The sequence below is a fragment of the Lepidochelys olivacea genome (genome assembly GCF_965140295.1).
Source record: "Lepidochelys olivacea isolate rLepOli2 genome assembly, chromosome: 4".
Classification (NCBI taxonomy): Eukaryota; Metazoa; Chordata; order Testudines; family Cheloniidae; genus Lepidochelys; species Lepidochelys olivacea.
Genome location: NC_140414.1, coordinates 30,679,215 through 30,695,845, shown reverse-complemented (window position 1 = coordinate 30,695,845; position 16,631 = coordinate 30,679,215). Strand labels below are relative to the sequence as shown.

The 16,631-nt window shown below is 41.5% G+C and overlaps 1 protein-coding gene across 1 annotated transcript in view; it reads right to left on the bottom strand.

The window, feature by feature from the left end:
- BMPR1B (bone morphogenetic protein receptor type 1B) overlaps positions 1-16,631 on the bottom strand; it is a 354,353-nt gene that overhangs the window by 258,012 nt on the left and 79,710 nt on the right. The gene's annotated exons all lie outside the window — the stretch shown is intronic.

The window sequence follows — 16,631 nt, the reverse complement described above, 5'->3', positions numbered from 1 at the left end:
GTTCTGGGAGCAGAGCTGTAGCAACCAGAGGCAGAGGGGCCAGAGAAGCAGCCCAGGGAGCTGGAGGCAGAGCAGCAGCAGCAGCAGCAGTGCAGAGACAGAGTGGTGGAGCTGGGGCTGGAGCAGTCCGGAGCTGGGTGTCGTGAGCAGCTGGGGAGAGCGAGGGGGACCCTGGGCAGTGGGCCCAGCAGAGGGAGACGCCTCAGCCAAGGGGCTCTGCAGGCCAGGCTTGGATCATAACCCTGACGGGGGAGGGGGAGGGGACGACACTGGTAAGAAGGATCCTACCACTTAAGAGCCTGAGAGCGTGTGGCCACCACCAGAGCAAGTGTCCAACCCACTGCAGCACAGCCAGGGCCTGAGAAGGAGGCCTGGGACTTACAAGGAACAGACTGTGAACGGCCCTGACATTCCAGAGACGCTGTTTGTGATGTTCCCTGCCACAGAGCGGGTTGATGTGTTTCCTTTAACCTTTCTCATTATTCCTTATTCTTTTTAAAATTAATTGTTGATTAAATAACTTGCATTTACTTTAACGTGGGTCAGAGAAGTGCCCAAGGCAGAGAGAGTACCCTGAAGTGGGGACACCCTAGCCCCTGTCGTAGGTGACCACAGCAGGGTTGGGGGTCGAGCCCCCCAGGAATCCTGGGCCCAGCCTTGTTGGGGTTACGAGGACTCTTCCAGACAGGAGAGTGGAAGGGGAGTCCTCAAGGGCAGGGAGGCCACTGGGTAAAGTGAAGCACTTGCATGAGAGGAAAGTGATCAGGAACAGCCAGCATAGATTCACCAAGGGAAGGTCATGCCTGACTAATCTAATCGCCTTTTATGATGAGATTACTGGTTCTGTGGATGAAGGGAAAGCAGTGGCTGTATTGTTTCTTGACTTTAGCAAAGCTTTTGACATGGTCTCCCATAGTATTCTTGTCAGCAAGTTAAGGAAGTATGGGCTGGATGAATGCACTATAAGGTGGGTAGAAAGCTGGCTAGATTGTCGGGCTCAACGGGTAGTGATCAATGGCTCCATGTCTAGTTGGCAGCCGGTATCAAGTGGAGTGCCCCAAGGGTCGGTCCTGGGGCCGGTTTTGTTCAATATATTCATAAATGATCTGGAGGATGGTGTGGATTGCACTCTCAGCAAATTTGCGGATGATACTAAACTGGGAGGAGTGGTAGATACGCTGGAGGGGAGGGATAGGATACAGAAGGACCTAGACAAATTGGAGGATTGGGCCAAAAGAAATCTGATGAGGTTCAATAAGGATAAGTGCAGGGTCCTGCACTTAGGACGGAAGAACCCAATGCACAGCTACAGACTAGGGACCGAATGGCTAGGCAGCAGTTCTGCGGAAAAGGACCTAGGGGTGACAGTGGACGAGAAGCTGGATATGAGTCAGCAGTGTGTCCTTGTTGCCAAGAAGGCCAATGGCATTTTGGGATGTATAAGTAGGGGCATAGCGAGCAGATCGAGGGACGTGATCGTTCCCCTCTATTCGACATTGGTGAGGCCTCATCTGGAGTACGGTGTCCAGTTTTGGGCCCCACACTTCAAGAAGGATGTGGATAAATTGGAGAGAGTCCAGCGAAGGGCAACAAAAATTATTAGGGGACTGGAACACATAAGTTATGAGGAGAGGCTGAGGGAGCTGGGATTGTTTAGCCTGCAGAAGAGAAGAATGAGGGAGGATTTGATAGCTGCTTTCAACTACCTGAAAGGGGGTTCCAAAGAGGATGGCTCTAGACTGTTCTCAATGGTAGCAGATGACAGAACAAGGAGTAATGGTCTCAAGTTGCAGTGGGGGAGGTTTAGATTGGATATTAGGAAAAACTTTTTCAATAAGAGGCTGGTGAAACACTGGAATGCGTTACCTAGGGAGGTGGTAGAATCTCCTTCCTTAGAGGTTTTTAAGGTCAGGCTTGACAAAGCCCTGGCTGGGATGATTTAACTGGGAATTGGTCCTGCTTTGAGCAGGGGGTTGGACTAGATGACCTTCTGGGGTCCCTTCCAACCCTGATATTCTATGATTCTATGATTAAAGGAAGTGGGAGCGAGGACTCCGATCCTTTCGCTAGTCCACTTCACCGGGGTAGTGCAGAAGCCAGGAAAGTTCCCCACAAGAGCGGGACTATTCCCCCGCTTACCTATAGCTATGCTGACCTAACCCACTGGTAGATGAAGCAAGGTCAATGGAAGAAGGAGTCTGTCAACCTAGCTACCATTGCTCAGGGAAGGGGTGTTCCTTCAGCAATGATAAATCTGCTTCCATCACTGTACGCTGTATCTACACTAGGTTATGCCAGCAGAGCTATGGCGTCGTAGTTATGCTGCTATAGTCCCCATAGTATAGACATGGCCTTGGTGCAACCTAACTAACTAGCAGTAATAGAAATAATAAAGCACTGGAAAAGCTTAAAATACTCAACAGTGTAGCACTTCTCAACAATACCAACATACAAAAGTAAAGCTATTTTGCAAACCACTAGAAGTGCAACTTCTGGACTCTTGTCCAAGAGCCAACAGCTATCTATTGTACACAGCGTAAGCCTTTATATACAATCTTTACTTTCAACCTTATGAATTTCTTGTCAAGGAGCTCTTTGAGGATTTCTTGAATGATTCCCGTTTGTTTTAATGAAAGGGAAAGAGAATCTCTCAAATTTTACACTGCATAGGTCTCTTAGATAAGCTTATTATAGCTCTCCTGACAGCTAGTCTATAACACTCCTGCTAATAATTTTTTTTTTGGCTTGGATTACAGCATTTCCTTTATGTGGCTCTTTTTTATGTGCCTATTACGATCATGAACTGAGAAGGAAAGTTTTTTGCTAAGTGGAAAGCTCCTCTAAAATTGGAGAAGGTACCCTAATATAAAAATCCAGCTTCGTGAATCTTTTGATACTTCTTATGGGTGATTATGGCCATGCAGCTAACACAAAATAATTCAAGATTGCTAGTTAAACTTCCTTTCCCTTGGGTACCACATTTCCTTCTGCTGGTTCAGTAAGCCTGCTGCACACAAATCCATATATGCTCAAGAGATGTTTTACTGTTCATGTCAGGACTCATTGGGTTTCACAAATACTTCATTTGAGCTTTGACCTGCACTAATTGTTGATGTGAAGCATTCTTTTCAAATGTTTTACTGCTCCAAAGGCCAGGCAGAAGTTTTTAAGACTGAGAACGCAACACTGGCCTTCAACCCGTTCATGGGCAAAATCTAGGGAAAGGAGAAATCCATTCGGAGGTGGCGTGCATGCAGTAAGAAGCTGTCACAGAGTACCCACAGAAAACAGTCAAGAAAGTAAGACTGAGGTCTTGTCTATCCATGCAGCAACACACAGGGTACATGTAGCTACACACCAAAGTGAAAAGTAGGCTGCAGCCACACTGCGATGTGTAGCTACACATGGCAGTGAAAGGCTCTGGCAGGGGGGAAGACAGCACAGAAAGGCTCTGCCAGCAGTGAACTGCTGGAGCCTTTCCCCACTGCCAGAGCCTTTCACTGTGGTGGGGAAAAGACTCCAGCGGTGGGGAGGCTGTGGGACACTACACTGCTAAAAATATTAGTGTAGACGTGGGAGACACTACTTGGGCATGTAGAGAAGTGTACGGTCTATACTCTATGGATCCGGCATGTTTATATTCTACTAGCCCGAGCAGTAGCTCACCATCTACACTGTTTTTGATATTCATGCTAGCTGGGCATGGCAGGGTCTGTACTCTACACACCACTGCAAATGTAAACATACCATTAGTGCCAAAAAATTGCCAGGGAATTTATGGATATTCCTTACCAAAGTAACAAACAAACATACAAATCCAAAAAACACGTCGTAGAAGAATGGAGGTTAAGTCCATTAATGGCTATTGGCCAGGATGGTTAAGGAATGGTGTCCCGAGCCTCTCTTTGTCAGAGGGTGGAGATGGATGGCAGGAGAGAGATCACTAGATCATTACCTATTAGGTTCACTCCCTCTGGGACACCTGGCATTGGCCACTGTCGGTAGACAGGATACTGGGCTGAATGGACCTTCGGTCTGACCCAGTATGGCCGTTCTTATGTTCTTAATGATAAGGTGAAGCACTCGACAGACACAAAATAAAGTTAAGGATCCCCACACAGCTTTTGTTCACATGAAGGTGGTCTTTAAATTACACCATCACCTGATATTTTTTTCTTGCCTCATTCAGAGCTTACTCCAGCTCCTATGGAAATCAGTGGAAGCTTCACTACTGACTTCAAAGGAAGTGAATCAGGTCCAAAGAGCACGGAACAGATGCGGCTCAGTGAAGGCAGCTGCTCAATAGATATATATATTTTTTATCCTTAGCACCTCATTCAATACCACCCAAATGATGCACTGAAATCAAGATTTTTTTGAAACAGGTTTTTCTGTGGTGCTTCCTGCAGTACATTCATGCCTTAATGAATTTATCCTGCGATTAGGAGGTCTCTCACAGAAATACTCATAGGCTTGCCCAAAATTACACAAGAGATGACAAAATGGAACTCTAATCTCCTGGGTCTCAGTCAGATGCCACAACCTCAAGACCATTCTTCCTTTTCCAGTGGATACCAAAGCCATTCACCACCCCCCATGCAACATCTGCAGTGAATAAAGCAAGAATACTCTGCACCTCAGACTAGTTCACTCTACAACCCTGTCTCATTCTCTGTCCATCATATGCCCACATTGAGGCAGGAGTCCTGCAGAACAAAACAGTACGTGATCATCCAATAAAAAGACAAATGCAATACATGTGCACAAAAGCGCAGAGTTAAAGCTGTACATACAACTTGTATTTTGTTATTTTCTCACCTTCCCTTTTCATTCTTAACATCTTTTCAACTTAGGTGTTTCATGGAATTTCCTACACTTTTAAAAAGAAAATTGACTAAACAAAATGAAAGTGCTCTATTCTGAGCAATACAGGCAATGCCTTGCTTCATTCCAGGCACACCTTTCTGTATCATATACTACACTGATCCCTTGACCCCTGCCTTCTTCCACACTAACCTATACTTATTTTCTGAAGGAGATAGGTCTCTGTCTCAGGCTTCTTTACTAAGCAGGCCATAAGGAGGTCAAGATGCTTATGCTACAGATGCCAATAGAATGTTGGCAGGCTGTTAACACACCACATTAAAGGAATTCAGTGCACATGCCCAAAGTCCTTTTCATAAACGCATATAATTTTCACAAATTGCAACCAGACCAATGAGCCACATACACCTGTGACTTAGGGATTATCTCCCTGCCAAATTCAGAAGTATAAATCAAACCACTGAAGCACTATAGTCATTGAAAAAATAGGTTGCAATACATTTATCCTCATGGGAAACATATATTTTTTTCACTCTTTGTTCTTAAAAACAACAACCCCAAAGCAAAACACACACACACACACACGCACATCTGAAATGTTTTTGCTCAAATTTACCAAAATACTGATTCTGAGTTGAAAACAAACCTGCCAGATTTCAGCCCCAAAAAGGTAGAAAATCAAAAAAGTCATAATAAGAAGCTGAAAATTGCTACAATGGGAATGCATTTGTAACTATAGGCATCAATCCAACTTCAATAAAATAACTAAACTAAAACAACAAAAGGAAAATTAAGTGTATCATGCAGAAACACAAACCTCCAAATATCCCAACAAACACAAAAATGACTTCACCACCTAAATATTTAGCTGCCATGGTTTTCATGCTAGAGTTCTGCCCAACGGATTGGGGTTTTCTCAAGACCTCTTCCATTCAGTTCCCTAAGAAGTCAGTTCATCTCCAGTCTCTTCACTCAGGTTCCTCTACTTGGCATTCACGTATGCCTGCCTAAAGGATAGCAGAGTGCTAGCAAAAAATGATCATAACGCCTCTGCCATCTCTTGGTGTTGACTGTCTGACTGGTTGTATTCAGTGTTGTTGTAGCCATCTTGGTCCCAGAATATTAGAGTTAAAAGGTGGGTGAGGTAAGATCTTTTATTGGACCTAGCTCTGTTGGTGAGGGGGAGACAAACTTTCAAGTTCCACAGAGCTCTTCTTCAGGTCTGGGAAATGTGCTCAGAGGATTTATGGTCATTTTTTGCTCGCACTCTGCTATCCTTTAGGCAGGCACAGACAATCTAAACAACTGCAATACCTTACCCACCTCATTTTACTAGTCATGAGAAGCAGGGACTGAACTGTAATATCTTCCCAACCAAACCCCCTAACATACTGTCATAAATATAAAGGGAAGGGTAAACACCTTTAAATCCCTCCTGGCCAGAGGAAACCCTTTCACCTGTAAAGGGTTAAGAAGCTAAAGATAACCTCGCTGGCACCTGACCAAAATGACCAATGAGGAGACAAGATACTTTCAAAGCTGGAGGGGGTAGGAACAAAAGGGTTCTCTCTGTCTGTGTGTTGCTTTTGTCAGGACCAGAGCAGCAATGCAGGTCAGAACTCCCGTCAAGAGTTAATAAGCAATCTAGTTAAATATGCGTTATATTCTGTTTTGTTTAAATGGTTGATAAAATAAGTTGTGCTGAATGGAATGGATATTCCTGTTTTTGTGTCTTTTTGTAACTTAAGGTTTTGCCTAGAGGGATTCTCTATGTTTTCAATCTGATTACCCTGTACGGTATTTACCATCCTGATTTTACAGAGGTGATTCTTTTACTTTTTCTTCAATTAAAATTCTTCTTTTAAGAACCTGATTGTTTTTTCCTTGTTCTTAAGATCCAAGGGTTTGGGTCTGTGTTCACCTATGCAAATTGGTGAGGATTTTTATCAAGCCTTCCCCAGCAAAGGGGGTGTAGGGCTTGGGGAGAAAGACATTTCCAAGCGGGCTCCTTCCCTGTTATATATTTGTTCGACGCTTGGTGGTGGCAGCAATAAAGTCCAGGGACAAAAGGAAAAATAGTTTGTACCTTGGGGAAGTTTTAACCTAAGCTGGTAAAAATAAGCTTAGGGGATTTTTCATGCAGGTCCCCACATCTTTACCCTAGAGTTCAGAGTGGGGAAGGAACCTTGACACATACACATGGTGTCTCTGAGAAAAACTTACCGAAATTCAACAAGACACAATATCTGGACACAGATCTGCCCCTATAAAATGGTGTGAACCTGATCTGTCTTGTTCATGCAGAACCTGGTCTCCCACTGCTTTCAAAGCTCATGGCCTGAAGTAACACAACTTAATGTGCATGCCTGATGGTTTTAAAATTAGTGCCGTATAAGAATGCAGTGATACAGTGGGCAAATGTAAAACGTGCGTTCCAGTTATTGCGGTCTTACCAGTTCCAGTGATATTCCCTGTACTTAGATAGGGAATACTGTTGGAAGCAGCAGTACCCCTAAAACTGAAATGAGCTTTTTAAGTGTACCCACTGTATTTAGCTGTCAAGTGATTAGTCATGCCAAAATGAAGGTGACAATTATGGAACCAAAATCACATTCAGTAGCCTCATCTGATGCCATGACATTTGTAATATGCTTAGCCTGCTCTTTTTGTACATAAAACCAAGTTTAGGGTTAACAACAATAACAACAAAATCTTAAACATATTACCATACCATTCAACAATTATGCAGAAAATGGCATAGTATTTTGTGGGAGGGGCATTCGCTAATACTTGCAGCTACATTTAAAATGAATAACTGTTTTTACTGGGGCTTCACATCCAAGTTCTCCATACTACACTTCTCTTCTCTTCTTAATAGTTGTCTTTTTCCCTATGGATCTGTGTGTGTAAAAGGGAGACTTTGAGCAAATCACTTAACTTCTCTGTGCCAGTTTACCCATATGTAAAATTAGTATAATATTTACCAGCATCAGAGAAGTGCCAGGTTTACTGAAAAGTGCTTTGAGATCCTGAGATGAAAGGCTCAATAGAAGAGTTGAAAATATTATTTTTTATGTGGTTTGCTGGCTGGGTGACCTGCACAGTATTCTACTCTATATACTTCAGAATTATGTGGTTATGTACTTAGGCACTGATGCTGAAATGGAAGGGAACACTGTGCCTGAGTGGATCTCCGATGAATCCATTGGTCTCCACACCAACACAACACACCACAAATTCAAGATTGGGGTTTTATATAGAGCAGTACATATCAATAATACATAAAAGACCATAGGCTAGACCCCCTCCGCTTGTACAAATTGTGCACATGGAGCTATGACAATTTACAGGAGGTAAGGATCTGGCCCCAGAAATCTGAAGCGTTGTAAAAAAAGACTTTGTGCTTTAGAGAATCCCCTCCTATGATTCTATAATTTTGTTACTTTAATTTACATCATTTTCTTCTGGTCACTAATGATGTTTGAAGTAAAGTCATTATCCAACTATTTTTGCTTCTTTTTTTCTTCCTTTTTAAAGCTGATGTTGCCAATTCAACATCAAAACCCACTTATGATAGACTCATTGCACAGGCTAGTCTAATTGTTTGTTGTGGGGAAAAAATGGTGGAAGAGAAGATATATGTGCTAATGTCAAAAAAAGATTATTTGGGCCTAATACATTGGAAACAATTTTAAAGACTAGTTTATCCACATACCGAGGTCAGTGAAACCTAGGGTGATTTGCAGCACGCAGTATGTGCCAGTGGCTCACTTGAAAGCTACTTGAGGCTTTCTTTAATTTACACTGTGCATCCCAGATCAAACCTTTTAGGAAAGAAAAATGCATGTAGCATGCTTATTTTCTGTTCTCTCCTTCATTTGCACACCTTACTTTGCATGCCTGTCAACTTTCCCAACATGCACTGCACAGTACAGCTTGGGTGGGAAATACCATCAGTGAGTTACTGAAATGTGAGAGCCACATTACAGCAGTTTATGGATCAGTCTGAACTATTGTACAGCAGATTACCTTTTTCAGTGTTTAACATACTAGAACAAGAGTAGGTAGTCGCCACATTGACACAATTTGGTTCAAGGTTTGACAAACTGCCTATGACATCTAAGTGTAAAACTAACAATTTACTGTGTTGCTGTTGTTATACACTGAAAAGTATGTATAATGAAAATGAGTACCTCAGGCATTTCTAGTTAAACAAATATTTATCTTCTTTACCTGGAAATGGACACTTTTCAAAAGAAGGCAGACAATTGATAATATTGCAAATCAGTTTCCATTATATCATTATTTTCAAACACAGACTTTTTGCAAAGTTGGCCCTTTTGTGATTAAACTTTCCACATCTGATCTCAGCAAAAACGTGAGTATCTCAAGAAAATTTTAGTATCCCTTTTGAGCCATTTTTTAATTATGTGAATTAGAAAAAAATATATATACTTCTCAGGATTATCCACTATATCATTTATAAACATCTGTTTTTGAAATCACATACATCTTAATGATTGAAAATATCAGACTGAGGCTGCACAGTATAAAATTTTAGGCAGTTTAAAGTGCAAGTTTCCAGATAAAGACATTCTGCTTCCTTCTGCAGCATGAGGTGCACTCCCTCGGGCACTAGGCAAAATCAGTTATTTTCAAGAAAGTGCAGGGACTGCTCCCCTTGTGCACTCAATGGGACAGTAGGTATCAAGATTATGCCCCGCCCTCCTGCCCCAACACAATTCACTGCATGGAGCAGGGCAGCTTGCACCAGGGAAACTTGTTTCCACCATCAACCGGGAAAGTGCAGCCTCAACCCACCAGGGAACTCAGCTGCCAATGGAGTTTGAATCCATGACCTTCAGAGAACACCCACAACTGGAAGGGAACCAGAAACCCACATGCTATCAGGGAAGATTATTCAACAACTGGGGAATCTTGCCTGTTGCACTTAGCTGTGTACCCAGAACATTCACTCCTCTGGCCAGTGGCACAAAGGTAAGTAATACAAGGAAGAATCGTCATGAAGGATGTCATGAAGGTGATAAGATAAATTTGATTGGACTTAACCATCTTTGGCTTGTAAGCAGCACAACAGACCCACACATTTTGAGAAAGGAACTACCCTTCTTTTGAAAATGGACCAGAAAAGATACAGTCATTAGGCACAACAAAACTGAGTTGAAGATAGGTCTTGTGCATCATTTGAATTTTTCTGTGGGCTTATGTGTCAACCCTAATATTGTTTGAACTTAAATGACTATAAACAGTACTGTACATCCTGTACAGGAAGGAGGATGGTTAAGGTTTTTTCCCACCTCTAAATTCTATGGGGGACATTTTCAGAAGTGCCTAATGGATTTAGGAGCACATGTTCTGTAGAAAGTCAGTGGGACATGGTGCTTTTGAGACTCTCTATGGTTCTATAATTCTATATTACTTTAACATACATCATTCTCTTTTGGTTGCTGTTTCAAACATTAGCATGAAAGCTGCTTTTTTTTAAGCTGATGCTGCCAGTTCAATATTAAAACCATGTCATTACAGATTTATTGGTAGCAAGTCAATAGGGCACTTCTTTGCTTCCTCATCACAATCCTGCCTACACCTTCTCCATCACACTGTTTTAAATATTAATTATAGTTCAGCAAACAATCTGTGAATCAGTCCAACTTCTGTGTATATCTTCTGCTGCCCTGAATGAGCATCCCCAGTGTTTTAAAAGATTGTGGCCATATTGCACTCTAAATTTTCTATCCACGTTCCTTCCCTTCTCTGAAATACCTCTGACTTTTGGTGTCACATATTGAGATCATCTGATGGCTCTGGGAGTCACACACTGACCTCAAGAGGAGAACACAGTATTGTTCACCTGAATGTGTCTGCAGAGAGAAAGATTAACCTTATTAGACAGCAAAGATCAAAAGGTATTTTTAAAAAACTACAAGTACTATGAAAACGTGAGGAAGAGATGGTAGAAAGGACAAACGAAGGTGGTCTGCTGTTTTGTTTAAGAGTTACCATGGAACAATCCTACTTAGCATACATATAAATAATCAACTCCAGAAAATAAGATAGAAGTCATATATACAACTATATCAAGTTCAATGAACTCTGAAATCCCAGTGACTAACATTCTTCCCATTCATATTCTGTCACTATGTCCCTTAAATATTCTCACAAATGCTATTTGTTTCACCTTTGATATTTTTGAAGCTTTGTCTTCCTGTCTGAATTTTCAGCTTAAATATTTGAAAATTTCAGTATCTAGCAAGGTGCCTTTCAACTCTGATCTGTCTCACTTCGCATGCATGTTTCACATACATTGAGAACAGCTCCTCAACATTTAGTTAGAGGACTTGAACTGTTACAACTATAGAGTGATTACTCTTTCGGATTGTTATGAAATAAAAATCCAAAAAGGAAACCATCATTTATCTTAACTGAGTTAAACAATAAAAAACATAACACTTGTTTGGAAGCTCATTAGCAATGAGCACAGACACAGAGACATTCTGACACAAAACCTCTTTCAGCAGTCAGAAATAGAACACTTTCTGCATTTGTCACCTTTCAGGTCCCAGTTTCCAGCACGCTTCTTGTTATACGCAATTAGCTCCATGCCAAGATTTGGTACATTTCGTAATAAATCCCTTGACCACATTTGCTGCAGGCTTGGCAGCTGTGGAAAGGCTCTATTCATTAAGGCAGCAACCAAGCCACAGAACTTACCACACAGCACAGCTCACTTGTAGAATTCCAGCAGGCAACAAATTTCAACAGCCATCACTCCCTCCCTTCTTGCTTGAAAAAGCCTGACATATGACTGTGATTAAGTAGGATATGAAAAAGCTCCAATAACTTTTCTCTTTTTCATCCCTCACCTCCCCCTTTCCACCTCTCTCCCCCTCAAACACCCAAAAAATCCCCCTCCTCTCACAGCACTACATATTAGGTAGAACCGGGGAGGGGGGGTTGCCTGCATTTAAAACAGTAACCATCTGTTTCTTTCAGGAAGGCTGTCTCCCCTTCTCGGGTTTCTTCAGTTTTGGAACACTAACATCATGGCACAATGTAAAGCTTGCTCTAGGCTGGGAAAGTTCTCTATGAGGCAAACAAGAACAGCAGCAGCAACCACTGGCCATGAGGCCATATGTTCAAAGACAAAGCAAGCACAAAAATCTTACATTTTTCCATCTGCTACTCTTCAGCATTCCAAGAGCTACAGCCACAAAAGCCAGGCAAGGAGCAGTAGGGGTACACGCAAGTGTTTTTCATAGTTTTGTTGAAGAGTGTGGGGGAAAATAATCCTTACCTAGACTTTATTACTGCACTTCACCGCACCTCACAAAGTCATTTTCTTGCAGCCAGTGCTGGGAAAATCCAATTCTGGTGCTGAAGAATTGAACAGCTAGTGACCTATGTAAAGAAGTCTGACCATACTGTGAACATATTTTTGAGGTGTCTGGTTAAGAGTCTGTAGGGCCTCTGTTATAACAGCAGATGGGCAACATTTTCAGAAAAACTGGCTCTAATCTCAACTTTCTCTGAACAGACCCCTACCCTTTAAGGTTTGAATAGCTCAGTTAAGGAGACTGCATTACTGTAATGAACTCTACATAAGCATACACCAGAAATATATCCAGAAACTTAAGCTGCTGCAGAACGCATCAACCCACTTGATAAGTGGTGCCCCCTCAGGGGCAGCATACGTTACCTATGCTCCATGAGGTTCACTGATGGACTGCTGTTTTTCAGGTGGGGTTTAAAATGTTGGTTTTAACCAACAAAGCCCTAAATGTCTAAGGAACTGAAGATTAACTCCTGTTGACTCAGACATGCTGATGTGGCTCATCAGACCTCCTCTTTAGTAGAAAAGAAATGTGAATAGCCTTCTGGCAGAAGGAGATTAGGGTCTGGGACAGATAAGACCAAGCAAGAAGTTCTAGGAGCAACCAAGGCAGGGGAGAGAGCTATGCCAACAAAAGGAATCTTAAGATCAGTCAAACCTGTGGAGGAGTTTTTGTTAATAAAATGTCTCTCTTCGTGGGGGTCCTCTTCTGACTCTACACTGAGCTTTCAGCTGGAATTGGTGGGGCAGCCAGCTGACACTTGCCCATTGCAGTCTTTTTGTTATAACTATTCTGACAGCTATATAGTCTTTGTCTACACATAGAAAATTCCAAATGTGTCGAATATCCTAATTTGTTCTTGTAGCCAGGATCAAACTTGGGTTTTCACAGATATCCCCGTTCATTTACTCTGTTGCAGCACGCGGCACATTGTTCATGGCAACTGCTGAAGTGACTAAAGCATTCCGGTTATCTGCAATAAAATATTAAGTTAGTAAAAACAACTTCCTTTTGAAACCAAGTAAAATGTAGCAGTCAGGAAGTCTTTTGCCATGTAACAACAATTTCACTAAACTTAGAAGGAAAATAATAATAGCAGATATTCAGATATACTAGTAGATGGTTCTTTGTATTAGTTACCTACAAACACAGCACATGGATACTTTACTTCCTGGTCCAACTTTAGACAGTGGTAACCATATTGGTATTCCCCAGCTATGCTGTAGGGCATAGCTGAGCAGGGAAGCACAACACTTGGGGCCTAGTTTGCCAATGCCTGGCCCCTCGTATGCATTTTGATTTGGTACTGTTTTACTGCCCACTTTGCACACTCTTCGCAGGTATAAATGACTACAACAAAAAAGGCAATGGAGAATAGATAACGTAGGCGTGAGCTGTTCAGCAGTACAAAGCCACTTAAGAAACATCCAGTAACTACACGTACTCAGTTTTCTCAAATGTTCTTTCTTATAAGCTTGTATTTCAAACAAACAGTCTTTACATTATTTCTTTCTTGTACAATTGGAAAAGAAAGAAGCTGTTAGTTTTACTTGGACGTGCTCATTTCACTCCCTGTCACGATAAAATAGTTGAAGCTCAGCTCTGTGAGCTTCTGCTTTAGCCATTCAGAGAGGTCCTTCCAGGATCTTAGGATACCCCCTGCCTCCGTCCTTCACACATGAGCCCAACTCCCTTAAAGCCTCCCATAATGATGGTCTGTTCATGTTTCCTGTGATGTCCCCAGAGGTTGCAACAAATAAGTGAAACTGGAAAATTCACACCCCAGCAGTGACCTAATTATTCCTAGTGACACTTCCTTAAGTGGCAGGGGAGTCAAAGGCCTCTAAGAAAAGTGAGAAATGAAGCTTTGGAGAGTGTGACTGGAACTAAAAGGAGGACTGTGATAAGGAGGAAGTGAGGCTGAGGATAAGTTAACCACAGGAACAATTTAGCAAGGGATGTGATAAATTCACCATCATTCTGAGTCTTTACATCATGACCAGACGTCTAATAGTTATGCTGTAGTTCAATAAATTGTTGGGTGAAATGCCGGAATATTTGGGTTAAATCTGTGGCTTGTGTTAATACAGGTGGTCACAATAGATAATCATCATGCCCCCAATGGGCCTTAAAATCTATTAATCTATTTCCTCATATCAAGCTCCCTTGGAAACCCTCCACAGGGAAAGAACAGAAGACTCAAGAGTTCCACAATCATGGTCAACAGTATCAAAGGCTGGTATGGGTACACCCAGGGCGAACTGATTTAAATAAATTGACTTAAATCACCAATTTTAATCAGATTAGCAAGCAGGAAACCTTGATTTAAATAACAGTTTAATCATTTTGCATTTGTACTTTTTAGTTATTTTACTAAAGAAAGCTGCATTCTCACGGGGTGGCTCTCTCTCCTCTCCATCAAGCTAGCGCAAGAGAAAGCAACTGATGAAATTAAGATGTCTCTCTCTATTTCTATGTTCTTTCCTACAAAAACTTTGGTACATTGCAGAGGTTCTGTGTGATGTTCTACAGCTGGGTGATACAAGCTTTTCTAAACAAACTGAAACACTAAAGTGACTTTACAGCCTTCATCTTCTTCTATACAGCCAGCGATACTTTTGTTAGCTGATGGCATGTTTATTTTTTCCATCAGACAAGCTAGCCTGTGCATTGAGAGAGCCTATTCGTGATCACATCATAAACAGATTCTTCACATAACTCTTATGTAATCAGACTCATATTTATGGACGATGATCAGTGGTGCACTGAAGGACTATTTTGTGAAAGCCTCCACTAGTGACAGCTACAAGAATAAAAGGGTCCAGAGGTAGAAAAACAAAAATCTTTGCTCAGAATTTAATGATTTGAGGGTCTGACACGCTAGTTCTTACTTGCGCAATACACCCCATGAACATCATACGCTCTACCAATGTACCGGCAAGCTTGTATAATGACAGCGTGAGTGCTGCTTGACTAAGAGCTGCTGTTTCAGACCCTGAACAAGAAACACTTTAGAATTCTTGAGACTAACACAGGATGACCTGTGACAGGCAAAATTATTTAAAGTAAATATATTTATTGATAATAGATATTTTGGATTGCAGCTTATAAAAAGCTTATCTAAACACTGCCTCTTTTTCACCCCCAACTAATCCTGACCATGAAAAATGTGCTAGAGAAAGAAAACTATTTTCTCCCAACATCACTTCATCTCTTCCTTTCCTAAACTAACCTTTGTCAACTCTACTTCCCATGAACACATATCTTTTCTTTAAATCCACTTCTTTTTAATATTCTATTCTGGAACACATTTACTTTTGAATAAGCTTCACCAACCCACATCTACCACAACACCCCACAAGTCGTGAGTAAAACATAGAAGAAATATAATTTAAAAGTGAGAAATAGATTAAATGAAAGCAGAGGAGAAAACTTTTAACCTTTTGTTGCCAGGATTTCCTGATGTGAAATATTAATGCATCATGCATCCATTGTAATTCCCATCAGCCCTCAGAAATTAGGGCCTGATTCACTTTCCGTAGAGCTGAAAATGTTTAGTATCTTACAGATCTTGGCCAGCACCTCATAAAACTGAGTGTTCAGTTACTAAGACATTCTGTCGATTAAGTCTCTCGATTTAAACAGGTTTAGATTGTGAAACAATGTAACAGTCAATTTTGTGAAGATTCACTGAACTCAATGAGAATTAAGGATGCCACAGATCATTTCTTTAGGCCTTGATTCAAAACCCACTGAACTTAAGGGAAGTCATACAACTGAATGCAGTGTGATCAGGTCCTTAACCTTATCTGAAGGTCCATTCACCCATCCTACACGCTGTTATACAGCTGGCATATTCCTGCCAACTTTATTATGTCACCTTGTAATCTACTGCGCTCAGTTTAATCTGATTGAACACTGGAGCATTTGATGAGTCCCTGTAATGAATGTTCATCCTGTTGTGTGCAATGCACTCAGAGGTGGTGTAGATCGCTATCATTTTAAACAAGGTTTCCAAGTGTAATTTTGGCAGCTAAACAGGAGCATACATCACACTTGAAGTACCGCATAATCATTTTAGTCTATTTTTTTAGCTTTGGGAATCAGATGTGAAAGTCCTCAAACAAGTTTGCTGCTCGCCTATCTCAGCTGACATGTTAATTATAGCTTTTAACTGTACACATACTAATAGGGAAAGTTGAATAGAAAAGACATTAAATAGAAAGAGACAAGGTGGGTGAGGTAGTATCTTTAACTGGACTAAATTCTGCTGGTAAGAGAAAAACTTTCGAGCCACACAGAAGATTTGAAGAAGAGCTATGTGTGGCTCGAAAGCTTGCCTCTCACCAACAGAAGTTGGTCCAATAAAAGATATTACCTCACCCACCTTATCTACTAACCTGGGACCAACACAGCTACAGCTACACTACAAAATAAATATATAGTCAGAGTCTT